General features: G+C 47.4%; 1 long non-coding RNA gene across 1 annotated transcript; it reads right to left on the minus strand.

The window, feature by feature from the left end:
• Positions 1–11214: 11214 nt before the first annotated feature.
• On the minus strand, positions 11215–17565 carry LOC142072236 (uncharacterized). Its single transcript, XR_012668675.1, has 2 exons — positions 16624–17565; positions 11215–13715 (listed from the first exon to the last, which is right to left on the minus strand). It is a non-coding gene; the product is annotated as an uncharacterized LOC142072236 (long non-coding RNA).
• Positions 17566–17920: the final 355 nt, after the last annotated feature.

Here is a 17920-nt window from a genome sequence, read left to right on the forward strand (position 1 = left end):
TTGCCTACAGACAGCCCCCCAACCTGAAGCAAATACTCACCAGCAACCACATACCATACAACAGAACCACTAACCCAGGAACCTATCCTTGCAATAAAGCCCGTTGCCAACTGTGCCCACATATCTATTCAGGGGACACCATCACAGGGCCTAATAACATCAGCCACACTATCAGAGGCTCGTTCACCTGCACATCCACCAATGTGATATATGCCATCATGTGCCAGCAATGCTCCTCTGCCATGTACATTGGTCAAACTGGACAGTCTCTACGTAAAAGAATAAATGGACACAAATCAGATGTCAAGAATTATAACATTCATAAACCAGTCGGAGAACACTTCAATCTCTCTGGTCACGCGATTACAGACATGAAAGTTGCGATATTACAACAAAAAAACTTCAAATCCAGACTCCAGCGAGAGACTGTTGAATTGGAATTCATTTGCAAATTGGATACAATGAACTTAGGCTTGAATAGAGACTGGGAGTGGCTAAGTCATTATGCAAGGTAACCTATTGCCCCTTGTTTTTTCCTCTCCCCGCCCCAGACGTTCTTGTTAAACCCTGGATTTGTGCTGGAGATGGCCCACCTTGATTATCATACACATTGTAAGGAGAGTGGTCACTTTAGATAAGCTATTACCAGCAGGAGAGTGGGGTGGGGGGAGGTATTTTTTCATGCTTTGTGTTTATAGAAAGATCTTCTACACTTTCCACAGCATGCATCCGATGAAGTGAGCTGTAGCTCACGAAAGCTAATGCTCAAATAAATTGGTTAGTCTCTAAGGTGCCACAAGCACTCCTTTTCTTTTTGCGAATACAGACTAACACACCTGTTACTCTGAACTTTGTTCAAGGTAGATTTCCTGTCAATCTTTCTTCTTTCCAGCCATGGCTGCCTCTCTCTCAGTCAGGACCTCCCACAGAAACACAACAGACTGGTTTCCCTTGTCTTCCTACAGGAAAGATCTTTGCCTAAGCATGTTTCTCACCTATATGCAGTTTTCAGAGACTTCAAACCCCACCACCACCCCCAGTTGAACGAGCCATCTTTCTCAGCTTGCAAGAGCTGACTTCCCTTGTGTCTGTCTAGTGAGGTATGCCAAAGATGGCTTCTGCCTTTGCTTTTTTCTGCCAAAGTTCAACGACCATTTTTCAAGAGGCACTTCCTCTTCCTTTGGGCTTCCCATCCCCCCGTATGTAAATAGGGTTTCCACTGTTTTGAGTTACACCTTGCTTCATTTCTTTGGAGATTGGCAGATAGCTGTGATGGTCCCTCCTTTTTCTCTCTTTGTTTGGAAACAGATTGTAAAGCCTAAAATCAACAAGTGCCCATCATTCCTTATATACTGTTAATACATACATTTTACAATGGTATTGATCAGTGTGTCATAGGCTTTCATAAAATTTCGCACTCTAAGGTCTTTTCTAATACAGTAATATTGTACACAATCAGATGATTCAACTACTTACCACTTGAGGTTCAGCCTCCCCACCCCCCATCTTTACAGTTCAGGAAACCTTTGCAATGTATCCTTTGAAAAGTAAAACCCAGACGACGCTTCTCTCTCTTGCTGGGGCATAGACCCCATGCTGTCTCCTCCTTCACATTAGCTTGATAGCTTTGTTTACCTGATATGTAAATGTATCTTCATTGTCTCTGCCTGAAGACCCAGCTGGTCAGAGAAACAAACACATTCCTTTGTTTAGGGCAGAGCTATTTACCAACAGCCCCCAACATGTCTGATTTAGAAACATTTTAGTCATAATCCTCACATATATCCAAAACTCTCAATACACACCACGTACATACATCACACAAGAATATTAATGATCAGTGAGTTATTAGTTTTTCAATGACATATTACATATCATCTTTTAGATATAGATCATAACCAGAGTGAGTTGGGATATGCTGAATTGCTCAGGCCAGCTGAAACTCATACTGGTGATCTCCTTGCCCTCTGCCACTAGGATGCTCTTAGGGTCACAACAGAATCCTGCTGAACTCTACAGGAGAATACATTCAGAGCAGATGAGCAATCACCCAAACCTACCCACTGGGATTCCTCAGAACCACTCACGTACAACTCCATCCATCCTTGCCAGAAGGCACAGGTATGTCCACAAATCCATGTAGATAACAGCACCAGGTAAATGACAGAGTGAAGAGAATCATCATGGATAACTGATCTTTGCCCATGGCCTTGTCCTTCCCATCTGAATCTCTCGTCTTATGCTTCAGCTGTCAGCTCCTTGGGGCAGGGCTTGTCTCTTTGCTATATGCATATACAGCACTTAGCACAATAGGACCCTGTTCAGGGCCTGTGATAGGGTGTACAAGGCCTTCTCAGCCCTCTGCTGGAGGTGTCACCTGGGAGAGAAAGGCAGTGAATTTAGACCACTGAGCACTGCCTAAAACAGCCATTCAGGCACTGGTACCATCAGAACCAACAAGGAATTGGCGGCTGTGATTGCAGAGCCATTGGCCATTATCTTTGAAAACTCGTGGCGAACGGGGGAAGTCCCGGATGACTGGAAAAAGGCTAATGTAGTGCCAATCTTTAAAAAAGGGAAGAAGGAGGATCCTGGGAACTACAGGCCAGTCAGTCTCACCTCAGTCCCTGGAAAAATCATGGAGCAGGTCCTCAAAGAATCAATCCTGAAGCACTTGCATGAGAGGAAAGTGATCAGGAACAGCCAGCATGGATTCACCAAGGGAAGGTCATGCCTGACTAATCTAATTGCCTTTTATGATGAGATTACTGGTTCTGTGGATGAAGGGAAAGCAGTGGATGTATTGTTTCTTGACTTTAGCAAAGCTTTTGACACGGTCTCCCACAGTATTCTTGTCAGCAAGTTAAGGAAGTATGGGCTGGATGAATACACTATAAGGTGGGTAGAAAGCTGGCTAGATTGTCGGGCTCAACAGGTAGTGATCAATGGCTCCATGTCTAGTTGGAAGCCGGTGTCAAGTGGAGTGCCCCAGGGGTCGGTCCTGGGGCCGGTTTTGTTCAATATCTTCATAAATGATCTGGAGGATGGTGTAGATTGCACTCTCAGCAAATTTGCGGATGATACTAAACTGGGAGGAGTGGTAGATACGCTGGAGGGGAGGGATAGGATACAGAAGGACCTAGACAAATTGGAGGATTGGGCCAAAAGAAATCTGATGAGGTTCAATAAGGATAAGTGCAGGGTCCTGCACTTAGGACGGAAGAATCCAATGCATCGCTACAGACTAGGGGCCGAATGGCTAGGCAGCAGTTCTGCGGAAAAGGACCTAGGGGTCACAGTGGATGAGAAGCTGGATATGAGTCAGCAGTGTGCCCTTGTTGCCAAGAAGGCCAATGGCATTTTGGGATGTATAAGTAGGGGCATAGCGAGCAGATCGAGGGACGTGATCGTTCCCCTCTATTTGACATTGGTGAGGCCTCATCTGGAGTACTGTGTCCAGTTTTGGGCCCCACACTACAAGAAGGATGTGGATAAATTGGAGAGAGTCCAGCGAAGGGCAACAAAAATGATTAGGGGTCTAGAACACATGACTTATGAGGAGAGGCTGAGGGAGCTGGGATTGTTTAGTCTGCAGAAGAGAAGAATGAGGGGGGATTTGATAGCTGCTTTCAACTACCTGAAAGGGGGTTCCAAAGAGGATGGCTCTAGACTGTTCTCAATGGTAGCAGATGACAGAACAAGGAGTAATGGTCTCAAGTTGCAGTGGGGGAGGTTTAGATTGGATATTAGGAAAAACTTTTTCACTATGAGGGTGGTGAAACACTGGAATGCGTTACCTAGGGAGGTGGTAGAATCTCCTTCCTTAGAGGTTTTTAAGGTCAGGCTTGACAAAGCCCTGGCTGGGATGATTTAACTGGGAATTGGTCCTGCTTCGAGCGGGGGGTTGGACTAGATGACCTTCTGGGGTCCCTTCCAACCCTGATATTCTATGATTCTATGACTTGGTCCTCCAGAGGCTAGAAGGGTCAGGAGGAGGCAGTAGCCCCACCAGGTGAGATAAGAAGGCTTGCCTGTTTCTTCTGTGGGGAAGTGCTGGGTGGAACCGAGACAGGAGCTGAACTCCCCTGCTCCTAACCCAGAACCCCAGGCCTCGCTCAGGTTCTACCCATCTGACTGCACCTTCCGTTGAATGAGGTGCAGGAAACTGGTTATTCTGCTGTACAGTCTTAAGGCCCAGGTGACCATTTTTTGAGCTGGACTTTAACTGTTAAAATACTATCAAAGAGCTCACTGCATAAGACAGCTTGTTCTGGACAAGCTGTGACAGGGCCCGTAGGCACTAATACAGTAAAGAATTTAACTCCGATTGATTTCAGTGGGCTGAACCAGACCACAGTATCCACAAAGCCAGCAAAAGTTGAGGAGCAGATGGAAAATCCTATTTATCCTGTTATCTTCATGTTGACTTTCAACGGATGTCACTTTGACTGGCTTTGCAATGTCCATTCTAGTTGGTTACCATTTCCAGCAGTCACCCAGCCCTCCCTAGCACAGCGGCTTATTCAAGAGGTTTCTTAACACTGCTGTGCAATTAGTAAAAAATAATTTTAGTACACAGTGTATTCCCTCCCCTGGAGGGATAACTGAGCGTCAATAAACCAGGGTTCTACTGGGTTATGTATCTAAATGTACAGTTCTGAAATTATTCATGAGGGATCCAATCAATAGATTAACTAAATCAGAGTCTATATTGGGAATTAAATCTAACAATATTGGTGGGGCTCTGTCACATAGTAAAACCTTTTGAAGAAAGAAAGAATTGATGATTCAGAAACACAGCTTCCTAGCGCACATCAAAAGGGCCTTTGAAATGCAGAAGGGGGGGGTGGCAATATTCCCCTCCGTTAGAATGAAAAACAGTTAGTACTATTATGGAGAATGTAGGAGACACCAGCTGAGTGTGTGTGAATATGATGCATACCTCTGTCTTTTTGATTACTATCATGTTGTCTGCTACCTTGGGGCAAAGAGTTCCCTCAGCCTTGGGTGGTTCTGCACATCTGCAGGAAGGCAGACAATGGCTGTAGACTGTCCAATCACCGACACTTACACAATACAGGTGTCCATTCCTTTGAAGGTATCTCCTCACCAACCTCTGATCAACAGCTGGATAACCATTGAGTGGGGAGAAGAATCCAAGCAGGGAAACTCTGAACATAGAACTCGGAATCTGTGAAAAGCTTCAGCCCTGAAGCTGAGAAGGGTAGGTTGGTCCTCAGGGAAATAGACTGAAACCCAGTCCTCAGAAGAACATGGGTACCAGGGCTAAGCTGGGCCTACCGAAGTCTTGAGGGAAATGTTCATCTTAGGTAAGACAATATGCATATTGACCCTTTTCCCACTGATTGCCATATCCCTGAGGATTAATAAATAATACTTTGTTTGGACAAAGCTGTTCAGTGCCACTGCACTTAGCTACTGTTCACAGGTCCCAAAGGGAAGTCTATTGCAGGGGCCAAACTCATTTGGTCCTGCTGAGGAGACATGGCTAGTAAACACGGGTGCTGTGTCCTGGGGACCCAGTCTAGAAGCAGGGGGAAATCGCAGGGTTCTACTCAGGGAATGGAACCTGCAAGGCCTGTCACTTGATAGGGGGTGCCCACAGAGAGACTGAGAAGTCAAAGCTACAGCTCACCCTGAACCATGGCAACCAAATAGCTTCATTTATTTCATCTTCCGGAAATGCAAATCTGCAGATATTTCACATGGAACAAATCTTGTAATTAGCATGTTTTTGGCAGCACACACATGAATCCTCTCACTGTTTTAGCCACAAATAATCTTTATCTTTCCATCTTAGTAATGACCTAAATGTTAATAGCCGACCAAGAGCCTGACCCGAGTGACAATGGAAAAGGATTGCACAAAGGATAGCTTTCTTCTAACACTGAACAAGGAACTACTTTAAGTCAAGGGAAAACAAGGCCTAAAGCTGTTATTTTCATTGGTACCATGCTCATACCTAGATTCTTCCCATTGTGCCTGGTGCTGTACAAACACACCGAGAGACCATCCCTGCTCTCAAAAGCTTGGAGTCTGAATAGACCACACAGACAGAGAGTGGGAGAAAGAAAGGATAAAATTACTCTGTCTACTCCACTGTAGCACTCCTCCACAGAAGATGGAGCAAGAACTAAACAGGTTTATTACACCCTTCGGTGCACTATGAGCACAGAATCAGGGCCCCAGTTCAGCGTTCCATTTCTCATGAGTTGCCTTCACTAGCAGTATAGGAACATTTCCTTTATTTCCCTGTAAGGAGACTCTTTTTCAAGGAACTGCTACTTCTAAGTCAGAAAACTCCTCTTTTGCTCCAATGCAAGTTCTCAGGCATTTCAGTCAAAGCATGTGAAGGTTGAATCAAGCATTCCATAGTGACTCAAGCATTCCATAGTGCATTTAGGGTCTGACATGGTGACACTTCATGCTAGTCTTGTTTCACTCTTTGTATTTTCTGTTTTTTAATTTTCCCCTCTTGGACTCAACCACTTGATGAATAAAACTCCAATTTCCCACCGCTGTGTCAAATTACTAAACACAACAATACTTGACCCTAACACAGTTCAAGGATCCTAAGGCGTAGTTCACCTGGGAAAATAGCTTTCTCTTTCAGATCCACTCCAATTTTCCACTACATCACTTCTGCCAAGACACCTTACTGGATTGTCTTGACCTTTTTGTCCAGTTCTCAAAAAATCAAAAACCAAAACCTAATTGTTTTTCACTCCTATCAGGCTGATATTTTCCTGTTAAAGTGCAGCCTTTTTCTCAAGCCTCTATCACCAGATCATCGACACTGGCCCAACACTATGGTGCATTCTTCCAACATATGCTGCAGGAGGGTTGTTTCTTGGCACACGCCATGCACACATTTGCATCTCAACCCCTCGCTGTTATAAATCAGCTGTTAAATACGAGCTATTTCCTTTAAAAGCATCAGTCTTCTCTGTATCTTTACTTTTCTCCTCTGGCTGGATTTTCTCAGTGAAGGCCCCAATCTAATGACCTTCAGAGCAAAGTATCATAGAAATGTAGGCCTGGAAGGCACCTCAAGAGGTTATTTAGTCCATCCCTTGAGCTAAGGCAGGACCAAGTAAACCTAGACCATCCCTGACACATGTTTGTCCTCCTGTTCTTAAAAACCTCCAGTGATGGGGATTCCACTATCAGGAATGCAGGTCTGCAGCTGCATTTGGGATTAGGTAACTAACTGCAGCTGAAACCTCTAATTGGCCAAATTGCCTGATTGGCTGAGTAGCACTTGGCCAGTGGCTGCTCAATACTTAGACCTGCAACTATGCTCATCCCCACCTTGTTCCCCACCTTCTTCCAGTCATGTTCCTGCCCTGCTTGGTTCCTGACTCTGGCTCTCCTGGAGTTTGACTTCAGCTCCGATCACTAGGCATGACTGCCCGTGTCCCAGTCCGTGACATCCACAGCCTCCCCAGGTAACCTATTCCGCTACTTAAGTAACCTTATATTTAGAAAGTCTTTCCTCATATTTAACCTGTATGTTGCAAAGCACATCTTTTGCCCCAGAAATGTGAAAATAGGGGAGAATTGGGAAGGGTGAGTTGAGTCTTTAAGATGCCTGGCTCACTGATGGTGGGTTTTACTCAATTGCACTGCAGCCCATTAGGTATCACTTCATTTATTCAGTATAATTGTCTTACTGTACTTCCTAGAGACCCCAACCAAGATCAGGGCCCTATGGTGTTAGGTGCTGTACAAACACACAGGAAGAGACAGTCTCTGCCTTGCAGAGCTTACAGTCAAACTAGACAAAACAGATGAAGGGTGAACAGAGGCACAGAGAGAGGAAGAGACTTGACCAAGGTCACATAGCAGCTCAGTAGCAGAGCTGGGTAATAGATCCCAGGATTCCTACCTCCAAGTCATGAATGTAGCCTTGTCCACAGAACTACTACATGTGACATATCCTTAAATTACATCAATGGCACCTGAAACGTACGGATAGGCGCTCTCCTTTTAACATTTGTATATATCTAAAGAAATATAGTTTCCCGTCAAGTTTTTTACTGCGCTGAATCACTCTTGGGCTTCTTCCCCACGTTGGAACCCTTCCTGAGCTGTAGCTTGCTCTGATTTGTTAAGCACTTCCTTGCGGCGTTTACGGCTGCTCTAATCTCAACTATTTGCAATTCAATAAGGGATGGTGGGGAAAGGTGTAATTAGCAGAGTTCTTTCTAGAAAGCACAGAGCTTTGTCAAATTACTCTAGATGTAACAAGACAAATAAGAAATGCGATTTACTCAAAGATTTCCCCTAGGAAACGTTAATGTACAAAACTGTTGGCTGCTGATGTAACAGTATAGGTAGTAATATACCATTTGTGTTCTCAGACTATTAACTTGATTGGGTAAACAGCACAAGGAAGCTGTGTTTGCTTCTCAGTAGTGTTTTAGAAGAGGTATTATGTATTTGTATTACCTGAGTGCCTAGTCATGGCCCAGACGTGTATTGTGTTAGGTGCTGGACAAAGACAAATAGATGGTTCTTGCCCCAAAGAGCTTACAGTCTAAGAGCCTGTCTACACCTGAAACGTTACTGCAGCTGCGACACTATACCACTTCAGTGTATGCATTCATTACAGCGAGGGGAGGGATTCGCCCAACACTGGCGTTAATTCACCTCCCCAAGAGGTAGTAGCTAGATAGACAGAAGAATTCTTCCATTGATCTCGTGCCCTCTACACCGGGGGGTTAGGTCGGATTTTTCGCACCCCTGGGGGATTTAGCTGAGTTGACCTAACTTTTTAGTGTAGACCTGGCCTAACTACAAGACAAGGGACAACAGGTGGATACAAGACAGAGACAGGGAATACAAGGAAACAATATTGGTCAGCATAAGATTAGGCTATGGAGCACTTCCCCCTTCCTATCGATGTCACCACAGTCTCACCTGGATGCAGCATTAGTCATGTGTTCCCTATCCAGGGATGGATTAGCTAGCCTATAGCCCCATACAGTCAATTTACCTTGCAGGCTCTAGGACCCTGCAAGGTGGGAGAGTCCCAGAGTTAGGGTGCCAGCCTGAGCCCGGACGTCTATGCAGCAATGAAACAGCCCTGCAGCCCGGGCCCCACGAGCCTGAGACAGCTGGCACGAGCCAGCCGCAGGTGTCTAGTTGCTGGGTAGATTTTCCCTCTGGCCTGTGTCTCTTCATGCTGATGTAGCTCAACATCTCTCTCTGGTAGGGCTGCCGGCTGTCCAGGTTTTCCCAGGATCATCTCTTTGATGAGGTAGCTGTAAGGACGCTTAGTCCACACTGCCAGCAATCTAGTTTTATGGGCTCAGGATCATTCCAGATGTCCCAAGTTATTATACCTCAGAGGTGGCACCCCTACTCTATGGGCCTGAGCCAAAGCCCACTGACATCAATGGGGGTCTTTCCATCAACTTCAATGGGCTGACAGAGTGAAGAGCCACTTCTCTGACAGTGTCTGTGACGGGTGCCCTACTCCCCGCTGGATGGTGCCGCCTCCTCCTGGCCGCTGTGGGGAATAGCTCCGATGCCTCTCCCTCCTGTTGCCCCCCTCTCACTCCGGGTGTTGCAGCCTCTTCTCCATGACTTGGCCCTCTGACCAGGTCACTGTCCATCTTTCCTCAAAGTCTCTCCTGACAAATAGGCCCAGCCAGTGCCACTTCCTCAGAGGCTGGTAGGGGAGTGCGGGCCCACCCTCTACTCCAGCTTCCAGTCCAGAGTCCTTGATCAACAGTCAAGGTCTGCAGCTTCCCTAACTTTACTGCTCTCACCTCTGGACTATGTCCTAACTTGTCCACTCTTCCCACTCTGGCTCCTCTCTCTAGGGCCCACTAGGTCTCAGGGACTCCCGTCCCTCCTTCTCCCAGGGAAAACTGTTAGGATATAGATATTCAGGCCTGTCTGCAAAGGCCTGTACTTTAAGAATTTAGGGGTATTCTTATCACTTGGCTAGTTCTAGAGGTATAAAAGAAAGAATCAGAATCACTGTCTGCTGGTGTAAGGGCCTTCTCTTACTGTGACAGTTTGAGGCCCTGTTCTTAGGCTAAGGCCTTTGGCTAAGCAGCAGAGGCAGTCATAAGCTAGGAAGCGAACGGTCACATCCTCACATTCCAAACTAGTCACATTGAAATAAGGTGCTATTGGGCTGTCAGGCACTATCAGGACAGGATTGTATTCCTATCACCTCCAGAGAAAGGGAAGTGCCTAGAAAATGTAAAAGGAAACTTAGTTTGATAGCATCCTGTCTGGCAAGAACTCACTTATCAATAGCTGGGATGTGAAATCCTCACTTCTGTATTGTTTTGTCATTATAGTTCCCACTTTGCTATTGTTTATTGGCATGGTCTCTGTCTGGTTCTGTGATTGTTTCTGTCTGCTGTATAATTAATTTTGCTGGGTGTAAACTAATTAAGGTGGTCAGATATAATTGATTAAATAATCATGTTACAATATGTTAGGATTGGTTAGTTAAATTTCAGTAGAATGATTGGTTAAGGTATAGCTAAGAATATTACTATATAAATTAGGGGCAAACAGGAAGTAAGTTGGGATTCGAAAATAAGGAAAAAGGAACTTGTATTTAAGCTTGCTGGAAGTTCACCCCAATAAACATCGAATTGTTTGCACCTTCGGACTTCGGGTATTGTTGCTCTCTGTTCATGCGAGAAGGACCAGGGAAGTGGGAGAGTGAAGGAATAAGCTCTCTAACAAAAACGGCTGCCACTCTTCACCCTGCAGCCTCCTCCTGTTGTCAGCCTCTTGGCTTTATGTAAGTCCCCCTTCTCCCTCACAGGTGAGCTTGCTTCCAATCAGTGGCCTCCTTCTAGCCTAAATCTCTCCCTTATATTGCTGCTTAATTGGTTGATTTGGCCGAAGTGGGCTAATTCAGCTCTCTTAGGGCCGGTGTGGGGAGCACACCCCCTCACAGTGTCTGTACTGGAGAAAGAGCTAATACAGAAATACTAAGAAAGGGTGTGGAGGTGCAATTTTTAAATCTACCTGTGTATTCTTCCAATGGGGGGATGGGGAGGGTTCATGTTCTGATTGATTGTGTAACGTGCCACCTTGTTGGTACTATACATAAACAACCGTGAACAACCTTGTTGCCGGCACCCAGTGCCGAGAGGCTGAACAACAGCTTGAGTTGGTTCGTTACCCGGTGTGCTACACCCAATAATCACAACGGGGTGGAGAAGCAGAAAAGTTTATTTGAAGCTTCAAAAAGGTACAGGGAGATTTGAATCTCAAATCCTGTACAACAGAGCAGGAAATTACACAGGCTTTTATACATCCCTTTTCCCAGCATACTTATCCAATAGCAAGCTGCTCCAAGTATCCATATAGCCAGCCAATCCAGTTCCCAGCTAGTTCCCTGATTCTCTGTATCATTTGTTAAACTATACATAAAGCTGCTTTATTCAGCATTGTTCTTCCATATCTCCCCTGTTTGGCCTTGCTTAGTTTCAGGCAGTCTGACTCTGCAACATACTGTTGCAGATTCTCAGCATAACTGCTGTGTGTGCCTCCAGGCGGGGGGGCCAAGGACACTTGGGCCTAGCACACAGAGCTGCTGCGAGTGCCTCCAGGCAGGAGGGGGGGGGGGGGGGCAAGGACACCGGGGCCTAGTGCGAGGGGGCTTCATCGACACTCGTGGTCTTCCATCCCCTCGAGTTACCTAGTGGCCATGCCCCAGTGTTCCCAACAACTCCCCCCTTTGAGAACACTCAACAGCCTTGGCTCTGAGTTTTCTCACTTGGGCTACTTATTTCTTTACAATATAACTTTGCATAAGCACTTTATGATAGCCCTGAAGAAAATGACTTATTAACTTTTGCAAAAGGGCCCTGACACATGATACCGCACAGCATAATACCAGTAATACAAGCAATACAGGAAAGAGAAATTTCAATAGCAGGCTAAATAAACCACCAAGCCAAGACGACAAACCCCAACCTGAAAACAAGGTTTGCAACCAATCGTTCTCTGGGGCAGTATAGGCAACCTGTGCTCCGGCTCGGGCATGGGCCTCAGCCTGTACCACCTTTTCATAGATCTCATAACTACTATCATTTACATATACACAACATCGGGGCCCGATAAGGGCACAAACCCCTCCTTGGGATGCCAAGAGATAGTCCAAAGCCAGCCTGTTTTGGAGGGAAAACGTCCTGAGCTGCTGTACCTCTTTATTTAATGTTTTTACTGCTGACCCTAAATCACTAACTGAGTCCTCTAACTCTAAGGCCACTTTCTCAAGTACCATCTGCAGCCTTATAGTATAGCGGCCTATGCACGCCAGGGCTGGCCCGGTAAACAGTGGCGCTATTCCCAGTACAGAGCACCCTACCAGCTTCTCGGTTGTGAGGGGATTCTTCATATTGCCCTCCAATGCCTTAGTCAGTCGCCGCAGGGTCTTTTCTCGTGACTCAACAGAGGTGTCTCGGGCATTTCTAATCTTTCCTTTGGGCAGTGTGGCAGTTATGGAAAGATGAGGAACTCCATGAGCTATATAACAGCTACCTGTCCAGTTGGCTGGCAGCACCTTGTAAGCCTTTCGGCCACATACAAAATAGTGACCCTGTAGGGCCCAATAAGGACTGTTTCTTAAGGGGATTCCTGGGATATTTAGGGCTGCTTTGGCTGTTTTTTTAAAATAATTTATATGCCCCTAAGGGGGCATCCCATCCTCCTGATTGGGTACAAGTGGGGGCATTTCTAATTGTGCCGTTCAAATTACACTCGCCATAGGGACCACTACAAACCCACCATTGGCTTGCTACATTGGAGATGTTAACTGGACGGCAAGTTACATTTCCAAACCCCTTTTTTTGTGGTAAGATTATTTGTAAGAGTTTCCCTAAAAGGGGAGGAACCATTACACCCACACTATTGGCCTTCCCTGTTGGTCTTTATTTAATACCCATCAGCCCACTGTGTAATAACACAGGAGCTCTTTCCCACAGGATGCCCATAGGGATCAGATTGGTTTCGGGTAAAACATAACACTCCCTCAGTGAGTACTGCAACTGAATACTCCTGGTCCTGATAGGTGGCTTGCTGTAAAGAGGTCTTGTTCCAGAACGGTGAGTTCGTTCTTTCCTGCTCTTTGGTGGTGGCTAATTCTGCTAGGGTCAAGGGCAGCATGTCAAGGGGCATTCCCGTTTTGGGGGATAGTGGAGTTGGAGCACACACCCAGCAATCAGTCTAGTTTGTTAAATTAGCAACATGGTGCGCAAGCAAAACAAAGGAGTTATGCTCCCGATATGCACAGTTTGGAAATACCAATACAAAGAATAACAATGTTACCCAATTAATTATTACCAGAGTCTTCCCAACCCAAGGACTCCAATACCTGGGTGGGCCCATTTTAGCATTAAGGTGCCCGCTATTTGTGTCTTTTAAACAGTAGCTTTAGCCCGAGATCGTCACTAGATGAGGAGTCAGCAGGTTGGACGGTCCACTGTTCTTCTGACGAGGGGGCAGGTATTGCCTTCAGACGAGAGTGATGGATCCAGTTCTTGTGGCCCTTGATCTTTGCCGCTGTATGGGAGGTCAGCAGGACGGTATAGGGTCCTTTCCACTTTTCCTGGAGAGGCTCGTCTTTCCAGGTGCGAACAAGCACAGAGTCACCGGGCTGTAAGGAGTGAACAGGAGAGACCAAGGGGAGAGGCTGGGAATCCTTGGTATACCTGTGAAGAGACAAGAGAACAGCAGACAGGGAACACATATACTGTGACAAAAAAACATTACCCAACTCCCATTCCCCTGACAGAACCGGGGTGCCATTCATGGGCCATGCCCTTCCAAACATAATTTCAAAGGGACTGAGCCCTAATCTACCCTTTGGGAGAACGCGGATACGGAGTAGGACGAGGGGCAAAGCATCAGGCCATCGCAGTGAGGCTTCTTGGCACACTTTTGAAAGATGCAGTTTAAGGGTCTGATTGGTACGCTCCACTACACCACTGGCTTGCGGTCTCCAGGGTGTATGGAGTTTCCAGGGGATCTGTAAGGCATGTGAGATGCTTTGAATGATTTTTGACGTGAAGTGTGTCCCATTGTCAAATTCCATCCACAGGGGGAGTCCAAAGCGAGGAATGATCTCCTTAACAAACTTGAGGGCCACTGTTCTGGCAGTGCAGTTACGGCATGGGAAGGCTTCTGGCCATCCGCTGAACCGATTTACTATAACAAGGAGATATTTGAACCCTTGGGTCCGGGGAAACTCAGTAAAGTCTATTTGCCACACTTGTCCGGGGCCCGGAGTGGGTTCTAGGGCAGCTGGTGGCACAGGATGTCCCGGTCGGGGGTTATTCTTTTGGCAGACTAAGCAGTCCGCTTGTACCTGGGCAGCCAGGGGTCGGAGTCCAGAAGTGATAAAGTATTTTCCCATTAGCTGGATAAGTGTTTCCCTGCCAGCATGAGTGGTTTGATGTAGTTTCTGCAGCACTGGCCGGATTAGGCCCTTTGGTAAGAGGACCTTCCCTTCTGGGGAATGGAGCCATCCCTCCTTTTCCCGGAGACAGAGTTTGTCAGTTAGCTGTCTCTCCTCCCCAGAGTACTGAGGGGTTGGAAGCTCCCCTACTGATGGAATAAGGGCATGTATATGGGCGTTCTCAGCCTGAGGGGATGGCAGGGTGGCAGCATGCTTAGCCTCTCTATCTGCCCAGGCGTTACCTCTGGCCACATCTTGATCCTCCCTTTGATGGGCTTTACAGTGTACCACCGCCACTTCCGAGGGGAGTTGTATGGCTTCTAGGAGCCGGAGGATTTGGGGCCCGTACTTGACTGGGGAGCCTTGGGCTGTCAGCATTCCCCTTTGCTTCCATAGGCCAGCATGAGCATGCAGCACACCAAAAGCATACTTTGAATCAGTAAAAATGTTGACCCGCTTTCCTTTTGACAGTTCAAGTGCACGGGTCAGGGCTATTAGTTCGGCAAGCTGGGCAGAGGTCCCAGCAGGCAAACCTTCAGCTTCCACAGTGTCATGGAGGGTCACAACAGCATAACCCGCCCTCCTTTGCCCATCTATTACAGTACTGCTACCATCAGTGTACCACTCATAATCTGCATTTGGGAGGGGTACATCCTTTAAATCCGGACGGCTGGAGTACTGGACATCTATGATCTCTAAACAGTCATGTTTCTGTTCCTCTGTTTCTGGCAAGAGAGTGGCTGGGTTAAGGGAGGGGCAAGGCTGTAGGGTGACTTCAGAGTTCTCTAACAGCTTAGCCTGGTACCGAGCAATCCGAGCCTGGGTGAGCCAAAGCCCTCCCTTTGCATCCAATAAGGCTCGGACCATATGGGGAGTATAGATTTGCATAACCCCTCCCAATGTTAGCTTCTCGGCTTCCTCAAGCAATAGGGCAGTAGCTGCGACCGCCCGTAAACATGCCGGCCAACCCTTTGCAACCTGATCCAATTGCTTAGAAAAATAAGCCACAGGACGCTTCCATGCTCCTAACAGCTGTGTAAGCACTCCTAGGGCCACCCCCCTTCGTTCATGTACATACAACTGAAACGGCTTAGAGAGATCTGGCAGGCCCAGAGCCGGGGCTTCCATCAATTTTCTTTTCAGAATTTTAAATGCCCTGTCAGCCTCTGGGGTCCAATAGAAGGGGTCATGATCCGCTCCTTTTACACAGTCATACAGGGGTTTAGCCCACAGTCCAAACTCTGGGATCCATATCCTGCAAAAGCCTGCCATACCCAGAAATGCCCTGAGCCGCTTACGGTTACTTGGGGTAGGAACTTGACAGATAGCTTCCTTTCTTTCGCTTGAAAGCTGACGCTCCCCTTGCCTTAGCTGTAACCTGATCCCTCTCCACCTCAGACAACAGGGTTCTCAGGAGGATATTACAGTCGTCTCAATCGGCTTGTGACTACTGAGGCACCCCTCAAAGACTGAAATAAACCTGCTTGGGTTCGTTGAGAATTCCCCAGCCTGTGTTTTAAAAGCTGCTAAGTCTATTGGATTGAATGGCACATGGGTGTAAACTTGCATAGTGGTAGCCTGACGTCCGTCTGCCCCTGGGCAAGCCACAACAGTCTCGGTAAGCAAAGGATAGAGTACCACCGAGGGGACAATCTCTGTAACCCGAGGCATCCTACCCTTATAAGGTGGGGATGTGGGGGCCGAAGGGGACACCGGCTCTGCCATTACAGTGGGGGTGGGGGTCTGGAGACTAACATTAGCTACTACCGAACCAGTCGGAGTCAGATTACAGCGCTGTAAAATATCTGGTCGAGTACATAAAGTCAGAAACAAATGCGCATACATATGTTCATTCCATTTCCTTGTTCTCTGACAGAACAGGAGTAACTGAAGGATCGTGTTGTAATTAATTGACCCTCCTGGTGGCCACCACTCCTGGTCCTCTAGTTGATATTGAGGCCAGTCAACTGTACAGAATCGTTTTAATTGGCTCTTAGTCATCGGATCCGCACCAAATACCTTCCAGTTTGCTAGAATGCACTCTAGGGGCGTACACCGTGCCCTAACCTCTGAGCTCTGCCCCTGTCCCATACCTACAGGGTAACTCTGGGCGTCCCCAGGTTCCAACAGAGCATATAATCCGGATTTTAATAGGTTCCTACCTTATCCAAGGGTCCGGTTCTTCACTGTGGCCTGCAGCTGCTCCTCCCCCACGTCTAAGGGACCGGTTCTTCACCGCCGTCCACAACAGCTTCTCCACTATATGAGTGCGTTGCACCGTTGTGCCCTCTGGGGTCGATCAAATCGCGTCTCCTCCGAGGCCCCCGATGAACTCACCGGTGCGCGCTGGGCGTCGGTTCTCGCCGCAATCCTCGACCTCCAGGAGGGGTCCGGGCAAGGCTAAATTGCAGCCTCGAGCCCACCCAGGGACGCCAAAAGCTGTTGCCGGCACCCAGTGCCGAGAGGCTGAACAACAGCTTGAGTTGGTTCGTTACCCGGTGTGCTACACCCAATAATCACAACGGGGTGGAGAAGCAGAAAAGTTTATTTGAAGCTTCAAAAAGGTACAGGGAGATTTGAATCTCAAATCCTGTACAACAGAGCAGGAAATTACACAGGCTTTTATACATCCCTTTTCCCAGCATACTTATCCAATAGCAAGCTGCTCCAAGTATCCATATAGCCAGCCAATCCAGTTCCCAGCTAGTTCCCTGATTCTCTGTATCATTTGTTAAACTATACATAAAGCTGCTTTATTCAGCATTGTTCTTCCATATCTCCCCTGTTTGGTCTTGCTTAGTTTCAGGCAGTCTGACTCTGCAACATACTGTTGCAGATTCTCAGCATAACTGCTGTGTGTGCCTCCAGGCGGGGGGGCCAAGGACACTTGGGCCTAGCACGCAGAGCTGCTGCGAGTGCCTCCAGGCAGGAGGGGGGGGGACAAGGACGCCGGGGCCTAGTGCGAGGGGGCTTCATCGACACTCGTGGTCTTCCATCCCCTCGAGTTACCTAGTGGCCATGCCCCAGTGTTCCCAACAACCTTGTCTTTATTTATGTACTGCTAGACTGGGCCATCCATGGCATGGGGCAGGGCCTAGGTACAATCCCTCTCTGTGCTCCCGGTTCCCTTTATGGAGTAAAATACACTCCCCACCGTCCCTTTCCCCTCATGACCAACCAGCTCCGCCTAACATCCAAGCCTTCCAGCCCAGCTGCTCCCACAAGCCCGCAGCCCCTGCACAGTGGAGAGTGCCTGGTAGCCCTCACATGGCTGTGCCAGGGGTGTATGGCCACCTACTCCCCGGCATGGCTACAGTCCAGTGTCTGGTCCCCTTTAACGCTCTGTCAGGCATTGCTAATGCTTTGTGGGCCAAATGCAGATGCAGACAATAACTGACTGGTCAGCAGTGTAACATCCTACCCCTAGCCAGGGAGGTCTGTTAGCTTGCACGACATGAC

This window comes from Caretta caretta, chromosome 5, assembly GCF_965140235.1.
Source record: "Caretta caretta isolate rCarCar2 chromosome 5, rCarCar1.hap1, whole genome shotgun sequence".
In the NCBI taxonomy this organism is placed as follows: domain Eukaryota; kingdom Metazoa; phylum Chordata; order Testudines; family Cheloniidae; genus Caretta; species Caretta caretta.